Genomic DNA, 11,000 nt, shown 5'->3' with positions numbered 1-11,000 from the left:
TCCTTTTACAAACTGAAGAAAGTTCTTCTGGCAATCAGCTCTTAGTTTAAAAGAAACTCATCATACCAAAATGCTGGTGGCCTTTGAAATCCATCCTGTCTTTTGGGGTGAATGCAATTGACTAACGCTGGGCTCCTGTAAAATTAATACGGTCAAGTGAGAGAGGAGCTTGTCTTCTGGCTGGACAGATGACCCAGCCAAGGGCCGGGATTGAGTGGGACCACTTGCACAGTCTGTTTTATCAGCCAGTGCGTCTGGATGCAATCCCTGATAAACGCCGTGGGAGACACGTGCATTTAGCAGAGGGGGAAGATCCTCCTCACGAAGCAAAATGCATCACTGGAGATAACAATAATAATCATCCAATAATGAAGCTTTGCTCTGAGGAGAAGCCATATTTACAGCATCAAGTTTACAGTGGGCTTTCGGACCTGCCACAAAACTCCTGGAAGCGTTTAATGTGCTTTTTGGTTCTTTTGGTCACTAACATAAATTATGGTACGTAGGTTTTGTCCCTTGGCAGCCACGCGTGGTGGCGCTGGGCGCTGCTGGGCAGGTAGGCACGGCGCTGCCCAGTCGGAAAAAAAAAATAGGCGAGCTAAAAGCACTTTTTTCTGTGGCTCCACACTCTTAGATGCGATCTGAAGGAGTTCAGTGGAAGAATTAAATAAGAATTGATTCCATAAACAGCTGTGGGTTCTCATCAACCAGTACTGACCGGTAATTAAATAGCCTTATAATGAATAATCATAGTGCGCTACAGCCCTCCTGTTCCTAGGACAACCTTGAGAGAGAGCGGGGCAGTTGTTAACCTCTCTGCCTCAGTTGCCCCGTTGTAAAATGGGAGTAATAATACTTACTTACCTCACCGGCAGGTGTGAGGACTTCTTGGGTAACGTTTCTAATACACTTTTAACCTGAAAAGAGTTGTGTAAGTATTATTATCGTTTTTAATATTAAATCAGCTTACTCGATTCACATGGTATGGCTGGATATACCATGCTATTTCTACTTTTTTTATAGAATTTTTAGTAATTCTGCTGAAACCGTTTGAAGAGAAATAAAATCAGATCTGATACATTTCTTACAGAATCTGGAGTCCAGCTTTTGTTAAGTGGAGCCAGGGTGCGGTGGGGAGCGATGCTCGCTGGTCGTGTAGCTCAGCTGCTCTTACCTCTTCTCCACTTACGGAGATTTCTATGTGCAATTTAAAGATTCCATGTAAATGGAAGTCTTAGCAGAACTGGTTACTGAAGGGTGAGATTCCCTACGGATAGATAACCTCAGCACAGCTGTTTTCTAGTAATGTTTATGCTGACTCCTGTTGAAGGAGAAGCGATGTTCTTTACGCAGCTGCTCCAGCCACGACAGGTTTATTCCGTTGATATTTTAATGTATTCCTGTGTCATATGTCTCCATGCTTTTCTTTTCCTTGTGTGTGACACTATAGTTCAAATTTGAAAGAAAACCACCCTAGAAGCTATGGGGTTTCTTCCATTGATGCTGGCTGACTGAAAAAAAAAATAAAAATCAGGAATCTATGAATAATTTTAAACAGTGACATGCAGGAAGAGTAGCAACAGGACTGATAACCAGCCCCAGCCTGCTTCCATGGAGTGGGATACATTGGGAAGTCTACCGCTTTTAGTTTTGTAACCATAAACTGATGACAGGAACATTCTGATAGAAAGGAAAATTATGTGTCTGATCTTCATAAACTTTTTTCCTAAGAGCTATTCGAACTGTATTGATTTCCCTTCTGTTGGAGCCCTGAGAGGCGATACTGCCCGTGGCTCCGTCCTTCCAGAGTTCCACATGCTCCTGTCCCAGTTTTCCAAGGCGCCCAGCGGAACCGACGTGCTCGGAGCTCGCGTGCGCCACGTGCTTTGCCACGGCACCGGCACCGGGCAGCACGAAGCCTGTAAGCCCCAACGCAGCAAAACCCCGAGCACGTGCGGGCACCCGGCATCGCTCGGTGCAGCTCGGGCTCACCCTTGGCAGCGCGGCACCTCCCGCAGAAGTCACTCCTCTGAGGCCGTGCAAAAAAAACATTCTTGCAGTGGTAACACAGATTTAATTGGGGGCTTCTTCCCCGTGAAGCCTGTCATGTATTCGCTCATGTGCTGTGAAAATGATTGTAAGGAAAATAATTTCAACGAACTGAAGCTCATTGTCTCTTCTAAAAACGTGCATTTCCCAACGCAGGTATGGTTTTGCGCAACAATACAGACCACACTGGAAACTTCCAAAATGATTGTATATTACTTTATCGTTTTTTAAAGGAGTAATCCCGACTTGAATTCATTCATATTTTTTAATATTATTTTAAGACCCACATTTTGTATTTATGAAGAGGAGAACATTATTTATTTTCTTATCATTTATCTGCAAGATGCTACCAGAAAATTTGAAGAAGCCATCCATTTTTCAAAAAATAATTTTAAAAAATCATCAGAAGTATAGTGGGCAAGACTGAAGTATAAATTACAGCAGGTTTTTTTTCTTAATTCACAATATCTTCAATCTTTGTTTGCATGAAATGCTTTTGTTAAATATTAATTGTAGTTTCAAAACAAGGGTGTATGAATAAAAATACTGATCATTATTTTTGTGGGACTTTGGCCTGCCTTTATGAAATTGCATTTCAAAATTGACTCCACAAAGTCCAGAGACTGCAAAGATGATGGCACGAGCGACCACAGAGGCTGCCCAGGTCCAGACCTTGATTCTCCATTCATACTCAAAATTTTAACTTGGACTCTTTTAAAATTCCTGTTAATAAATCAAGAGAAAAAGAGGTTTAACTGGGGAAAGGGTATGTAGAATTATTTCTGCATGCTGAGAGGTGAGCTGGTGGCTGAGCCAGCAGGTCCTTGGCTAACCTGCTTGGGCTTGGCATCTCTGAGCCCCTTCAGGCATGGGTACCACAGGGAAAAACGGTCCCAGGAGCCAAGCGAGGCCTCAGGTCGGAGGTCCTGGTTCAAAGCTTGTTGTGAGACTTGGTGGGGGAGGGATGCGCCCTCCTTCTTAGCAGTTAGACCCCAAGAAAAGTCAAACTGCACTTTCTCACATCACTCTACGCATGAGCCCCAGCGGGTTCATTCCACCCTCTGCCACTTCTTCCTGGGAAGAGGGTTTGTCTCATGGTGGTTGATGACACTCAGGGGCCCACCTTTGCCATGAAATACTTGTTTCAGTGCTCCCGGAGAGGCTACGACCTCCGAGTGCCACCAGCCGTGCCCATCCTGGCTCCAGGCACTTGCCTTGTTTAGGTGCCATCATTTTATTTTCAAAATTTGAAAGCAAGGTACAAATATTGTGACAACTTGACAGAGAACTTCCTTGCTTGCTCTCAAATGTATCGAATCTCGTGCTAATTCAATAATTGGGTTAGTTTAATTTGCAGGAAAGTCTGGCAGAGTTTGCCCAAAGGAATGGTGGAAATTCATTAATTTTTTTTCACAGGCACGGAGTATGCAGGCTGCTACGTGCTGCTCAGCCTTCACCTACCGTGCTGGGCTTCTCCTGAAGCCCATGAACATGTCTCTTTTCAGCCCTTGCAAGCTTTCTGCAGAGCAGAAGAGGGAGTTTGGGGAAACAGCGTTGCCCGGAGCTGGTGCACACGCGGCGTCGGTGCCTCCGGGGCGAGAGGAAAGGGGTCCTCAGAGCTCCGTGCTGCCGGACCGGCATCTCCCATCACCTTGGCTGTTTAGACAGGGGCTGGGTGGGATTTCATCCCTAGCTGTGACCTCCAGGGTGGACTCAGGAGCTGGCCTCGCTGCAAGGGGAGCACTCAGCTCCCCAGAAACACACCATTGGGATGTTTGGATGTGTCACGGCTCCTAATGCTCTAAATGAGCATTACTGACCAATACACACAACGCAGCCTTACAACCTCTCAGAAATATTGTACCAAATGCAAAAAGGCTATTTGCAGTCTCAATATCAGGCTGTTAAGGAGAAAAAAGAAAAAAAAAGGAAAAAGAAAAACAAAACCAAAAAACCTAACATTTGTAGCTCATTTCTGCTCCCCTTGCCAGCGAAGCACCCAGGCGGTGGGCGCACACATGTCGCCCTCTCCAGCTGCGGCTTGACCAAAGCACGGGCAGCACAGCAGCCCCTCATGGGGTCGGTGGCTTTTTGGGTGAGAGCTCATTAGGTGAAAGCCTCTAAACACCCCCCAGACTTGTCCCTGGGGCAAGGCAAGTCTGGCGGAGGCGCGCGTGGAAATGACTCCAGCCTGACCCGGGTATCAGCAACGGGCATCTGAGGAGCTGCAGGCGGCTGCAGGCACCTGCTGCCCTGGCCAGGATCCCTGGGGGTGGTAGAGCCCCCGGCCACCCCCCGGGCACACTCTGCACCCTCCCATGCCAGTGGTCTCACGAGCAGGACAGTCACACGGCTCCCACCGGGATGAGTGGGCAGCAGAGGGGATGCGCACAAACTGGGCGGGGGGGGTGGCGGGGCGGGGTCTGTGTTGACTTTTTCTAAGCAGGCATCAAGCATGACCAGGCTGGTGGTTCTGGGAAAAACAAAGAGTTAAAGGTTTCTGCAGGAGAGGCTGAATCTCTCTGTGCCCGCCACAGCCCGTGCACGAGAAAACACTTGCAGCACCCAGCGCTCGATAAATCGCAGCAATTAGTGGTGGCAGCCTCCTCCAGCCCCAATTTCTCTTTAGAGATTTGGGTATTTGACTTAGAAATCGCAGAATATTTTTACAGCGTTGGTACATGAGCTGCAAATATAACCGTCTCCTCTGAGAACTGCTAGGGTAGCTAAAATGATGACTGCTTTAATTACCACAAGGTAATTACAATCCCACCTGCTTCGGCAAAGGCAATTCTTGCTGCTTGGCCAAAAAAAGCCCCAAGGAAGCCTGGAGAGCGATGGTAAAGCAAAGACAAAACAACGAGGGGCGTAAATCAGGAAAGCTTTTGCCATGTGTGGATGGTTTGTCCTCAAAGAGATGCTTTCCCCAGCTGCATCTGTCACTTGTCACCTTCCCAAAGTGATGGTAAACCTGTAGAAGCAGGGATCTGACCAGGAGAACAGTTGGTGGCAAGTCTGGACCCATGGAGTTACCGGCAAGGGTTTCTTTTCAGGTGTTTTTTTTTTCCTGCTTTTCCCAAAGGAGGAGAATGACATGAGGCGGATCTCATGGGAAATGAGTCAACACTGTCTCCTTCTCAAGGGACTTGCTGCATTCGCTGCCAGGGTGACGGTGTCAGACACCAGCTGCCACTTCCAGTGTTCATTACTGGTCTCTGAGTCAGCACCCAGCGTCCTGCCTCAGGAGATGTTGTAGGACTGTCTGATGAAGGAGGAGAAAAAGAAATTCCAAAACCAATTTAAAGCCCAACACCTGAGCGAGGGAGGGGGGGAACCCGCGACGCAAGTGTGCTTAGGAGTGGTTTAGATCTTACTCTTGCCCAGCAAGGCTGGCAAAAAATCACCCATCTCTTTCTCTGCCACAGAACCAGGGACTCCCATGCTGAGAATGAATTTCCCTCTCCTCGGAGGGCTCAGACCCCTCCCCACAGCACCAGGGCTCAGCTGGGAGCAAACATTCACGGCTCCCCGAAGGCGGCGGCACCGCGGCCGCTGGCTGACCTGGTGATGGAGATTTTATTGTCACATAAAGCATTTGGTCCCTGTGGCTGGATGCTGTGGCAGATGGAGTAAGGGCCTGACTCTGCCTCTTGGGAGCATGAGATGCACGTGCTGTAGTTACTGCTGAGTATTTGGGTTACTGCAAATTTCCTGGTAAAACTATTTTTTAAAAGAGCTGCGCTATGGGAGGCTGCAATACATCCTGATGTTCCCTGCGTTAGTTTAATGAAGACAAATTCCCCTCCGTCGCCGCGCAGCGAGGGCGAGCCGGAGCTGCTCAGAGGGGTTCACAGCGCTCGTAGGGGCTGGCAATACCCAGGGGGTCTGCGGCAATCCTCCTTCCTACAAAACCGCTGGTTTGACCTCCCTCGTGTTAGCTTTGCCCCGTCGTCCCCCCCTGCTCCTGCGAGCTCCGGCTGTGCGTGTGTCCACCGGCACCCAGCTGGGCAGGGATGCCTGGGGGAGCAGGACGCTCAGACGTTTGCAGCAGTGTTTCAGCTGCTGGGTTTGCCCAGTGGCGCCCGGTTTTCAGGGATCAGCCTTGCAGCAAACCTGTGCTTGTTTCCTACTTGCCGCTGCCTGTGGCGCCAGGAGGCGCGGGCACCCGGGCAGCCTGCACCCACCCCAGATGTTGCCCAGGTTGCCAGCCACTGTCCGGCTCACATCTGCGCTGCTTTTCATTTAACCTTCAGGCCTTGATCCATCAGCCCTTACCTTGCTCCTCTACTCAAAGCACTTAATAAAACCCAGTGCCCCCAACAGGGAGGTTTCCTAATCCATATAAAACACTCCACAACAATGTCCATAAAACTTCATCAAAGCTTCAACGTTTTCAGAGACACCTCCAGAAACACTCTTTTCTAACAGGATTCATTTGCTTCTCCTACGAGTGTAACCGTGCCCAAGACACTGATTAGGGGTGATTTCATGAAAAATTAATCAGAAGTGGTTATAAAAGCAACCAGCAATGAGCGCAAGGGCACAAGGAGGGAAAGAGCACAGGCCAGCAAAGACAGCATCCCAAAACTCCTTGGATCAGTTCCCGGTCCATTTGGGATAAGTCATTTAGCACTCCTGTGCCTGCTTGACCCTAACATCATTAAAAGATTGGTAATGAATTTCAGTGCTGTATAAATCACATGGAAAACTCCCTTAATACAAGCATTATGAGGCTTTAATAATTAATGTCATCTAAACTGTTTTCCAAAACATGACCTTTGAAATCTGATTGCTCTGGCAGGAGCCATCCCTCATCCTGCAAGCAGCCTGTTTGCCAGCCAGGCTGGGTGGCCAGCAATGGGGACCCAGACAGGTCCCATCCCAGGCACCAGGCGTGAGAGGGGTGGTGCTGCTGGTACCTCTGCTCCTTTCGCAGAGGGTTGACAGAAAACACCAGCAGTGAGAGAAAACTGACTGCAGCACCTCTGCAAGCTTGTCCCAGTGAAGCGGTGGGACGTGGGCACTCCGTGCCCTTTCAAACCCCCTTCCCTCCGGTGTGGGGCTACATGAGCCAGGCAGTGGTGCCTGCTGGCCCCAGACCACTGTGGGGCTAAGGGATGCAACCGGCCGAGTGGCTGCATCCTCGGCTTTTATTCATTTCATTTAGTCCCATATGGTTACAGAGGGTATTTTATTTCAAATAAAGGATCCAACTTCCGTTCACACGTGCGCCTTTGTTGTTCTGTGAGTCAGAGCCTCTCGGGGAGGCTGGCTGCGAAAGGCGCTGCACTTTTTTTTCAAGCTTTCACACAGCATGTGGGTGCAGAGATAAAAATAATGTTGCACCTCTCTTTGCGCTTCCTCCTGAGCAGCAACTCCAGGCGGAGGGATGTGCAGGAGAAACAGCGAACGGAGCTTCAGCTCCAACAGCCCACAGGAGTTAATGCCTCTGATTTAGTCACGGTGCAAGCAGGAGATGAAAACCCTCCCCAGAGAGGAGAGAGCGGCTGGTGTTCTTTGGTGCCATGAGTTTTCCCTCTTTTCCTACTTTCAGTGTTGGAAAGCTAAAAAAAATAATAATGTTGCTGCTGGAATAAGGAGCAGACATCATACGAGCGTGCACTGACTGCTGCCACGTAACAGGACCCGGCTGGAGCCGCCCATCCCAAGGTGGCATCCTGCCAGCACAGGAGCGTGTGGCTGTGGATCCCAAACCCAGGCCGCTGATGCCAGTTTTGCCACCCGGTGCAAAACCTGTCCCGCAAACACCCTCTCATGGAAAGAGAAAATCTCCATAGTCTCTCTAGCAAGTGGTTCTCAACATTTGGAAGCCACACGGGGATGGCAGTGGGGCAGCAGCGGGTTCCCCCAAGCGTTGTGCCGGGGCTGCTGCGCATCTCTGCCGCGCTCCGGCATCTCCCCGAGCCTCTCCCCGGCTGCGCTGCCCACAAAACGACAAAAAATAGCAAGTGCCGAGGCAGCTGGCATGGAGCATCCGTCACCTCCCACACAAGTCACAGCAGCTTCGGCATCGCGTCGCCAGTTTGTTGCCTCTACCTGCTCTCTCTCCTCTTTCCTCAGGCGAACGCTGCAGTTTCTGGCTGGTGCAGACCTTCCCTTCCTGCGCCCGGCCCAGAACGCCTCTTTCAGCCCCAGATACAATTGAAAAATTAAAGATGCCTGTTGTCCGATACCAGACCAGAGCCACACGTGGGCTCGAGGGGTGGCTGCCCGTGGGGCGGCTCATCCCAGCCTGTTTGCTGGGCAGATTTGCTGTCTGAGTAATCAGGCATAGAGCAAATTAGAGGGGGATGGGAGGGGAGGCAAACCTGAGGTTTGCTGTCGGTTCATGGCCCAGGTTGACAGGACCAGGCCTTTTCTTGTATGGTGTCCTGAGTGCCTTCAAGGTGGCTTCTGCTGGAAGGGAAAAGACCAGGGAAAAGGTTCCCTGTATATGTCACCTGCAGGAATTAAACACTTGCAGCTGCAAGGAGACAGGCCCTCAGCACCCCTCGGCACCACTGGCAGCCCAGGGATGCTGCTGTAAGGAATTGCTTCTGGCCTGAGCCATTCTTAAAGCTTCAGTCCCTCCTCACTAATAAGATCTGACTTTGGGTGCATCCCAAAAGCTGCCTGCTCCAGTGCCCGTGATGCTGCATGCTTCCATGGCGGGTGTGAGCGTGGTGTGACAGGCGGCTGCAGCAGCACGGGGCTTGGCAGAGCTGCTCGGGCTGGGGTGGGCTCCAGCCCCACCACGGCTGGCACAGCTGCAGGGCGTCCTGTGATGTGCAAGATCCCACCTGGCTTCACTCACCCCGCATGTGGCTGTGTGGAGGATCCTCCCTCTCGGGGAGGGGAGAGCTCAGCAGGAGACAGTGAAGAGTGGGGATGTCAAAGGGAAGCAACTCTGGAAGTGCCTGGGATGGCACCGGCTGGGGTTGCATCAAACAACTAACCCAAAGCAGCTGCTGCAGGATTTGGCAAAGCCCTGCCCCCGGTTTTAGAAAATGCTGAGAAGATGCAAAGTGCTAATTGTCCTGCCTGGGACAGCCACGCTGAGCCCCTGGCCTGGAGAAGGGGGTTCTGCTTCATCTTCACCATCTTTTGCCGTCAGCAAGGAGATGGGTGTGATGGGAAGGAATTATGGATAGCTGCTAATGAGGTAGGAGAGCTTAGCTGTGCTCCTGGGTTTGGGGAGGCATCACTGGTACCCTCTGGCAGCCTGGCCTGGGCATGCCGGTGGGAAATGCTCCCGGTGTGAGCGCTGGCATAGTGCACGCACTTCACCGCCTCAGCAGAAGTTGCTGTACGAGACAAGCAGCAACGGAAAATCCATCGAGTGTTTTAGCCTAAGTACATTTGCATAGAAGCAAGGGGGGAGGGGGAGAGACTGAAGGCCAAAATGTGTATTTCTAATTGATTATATGCATGGCTGCTGGGGGCCTCTTACACTGTAATGGTTAATTATGTCACTGGCAGTACGCGCTGCAGCCTTTATTCGTGCTGTATTCAAATAATCCTGCACAGTGCCCAGGCGGCTAATACAGCAGATTGCCTGCCTGGAGAAAAATGAAGGCCTGCTTTGTTTGGGTTTTTTTTAACAATATCGAGAGAAGAAAAATGATGAACAGCCAATTACTGTATTAAAATAATGTACGCTGACAGAACATGATGAACGTCCAGGTCTAACCTGCCTCTTGTAGCTTTTTGACTTTATTGCTGATTCCCTGCTGATTAGCTCCATCCCAGGGAAGCCTCCTCCTCCCTGGGGTTGCGTGGGGCCGGGGGTCCCAGAGGGCATCGCCTTTCGACCACCTTTTTCTACTGCAGAATCCATTCTGCTGACCGCATCCCTGTTCTCTCCTTACTGTCCATCCCCCGATGGATTTGCTGCCTTTGGTTCTTGCTTGAATGCGAATGAGAGGTACTAAATACCTTTGGGGGTTGTTCTGAGAGCTCCAGCTGCAAGGAAGGGTACACTGAAAGACGCATCCTTGCAGTGCCAGCCAGTTTTTCCTTAGGGGGCTGAGAGATGAGCCCAGGAAAACATGCTGAACTCGCTATAATTTAAATATCACTGTAATTTTGTGCAAAAGAACATGTGCAGAGGTGCAGTCCCTCAAAGACAAATAACCAGTATGCTCTGGCTGCCAGCTGGGGTCCTTCTGGGAGGCAGGTTTTCACCAGCCTGGATCTCACTGAGGCTTCGCTATATTAGACTCCACCGTGTTCTCGGTGGAGAAATGAAAACTTACACATCTGCATCAGCTTCTGTTATTTCTATAAATCAAAACAGAGCTCAACAAGCTGGAGCACATGGCTCCGCTGACTTGAAACAAGCCATCCAACAAACACCTCCTCCACATCTCATATTTCACTTTACTTTGAATTACTCCATTTAGCTTGGCTAACTGAGGGCGCCTCGGGCAGACATGCGGCACGTTTTAGCCAGAGCACTGGGAATTGGTGACCCAGTACTTATTAGAGACTGAATTTATTAGGCTTGTAATTAATAAATTGCTTCTGTTGTTTTCCTGCCGTGTCTTCCCTTGGAGCCACCCTGCTGTCCTGCACTGCTGCTGCCCTGCTCCTGGCTGCAGGGACCTGGCTGGAGGAGTGACCATGGCACATGCAAAGCCCTTGCACAGAATAAGCTCTTGCTGCAGAAACTGCTGTGCAAGCCCGAGCTTCAGGCACTGCGGTGGTGGCGAGCAGCGGTGGTGGTGGCGGCGAGCAGCAGTGAGCAGCGATGGTGGCAGCGAGCTGCGGTGGTGGCCGTGAGCTGCCCTCGGCCCTGCTGCCTGGGCTGGCAGCTCATGAAGCAGGAGTCGCCTGCGTGGTGTGTGACCCTTTTCTTGTCCTTCCCGCTGTATCCAAGGAAGTGTCCCATTGCTGGACGCTCTGATGGAGCTGTGTCCTTATTCTTGGCTCTGCTGCTAATTTTCTATGTG

This window comes from Falco naumanni, chromosome 1, assembly GCF_017639655.2.
Source record: "Falco naumanni isolate bFalNau1 chromosome 1, bFalNau1.pat, whole genome shotgun sequence".
NCBI classification, from domain to species: domain Eukaryota; kingdom Metazoa; phylum Chordata; class Aves; order Falconiformes; family Falconidae; genus Falco; species Falco naumanni.
The sequence above is the reverse complement of the archived record's forward strand: the minus strand, read 5'-3'. Positions refer to the sequence as shown.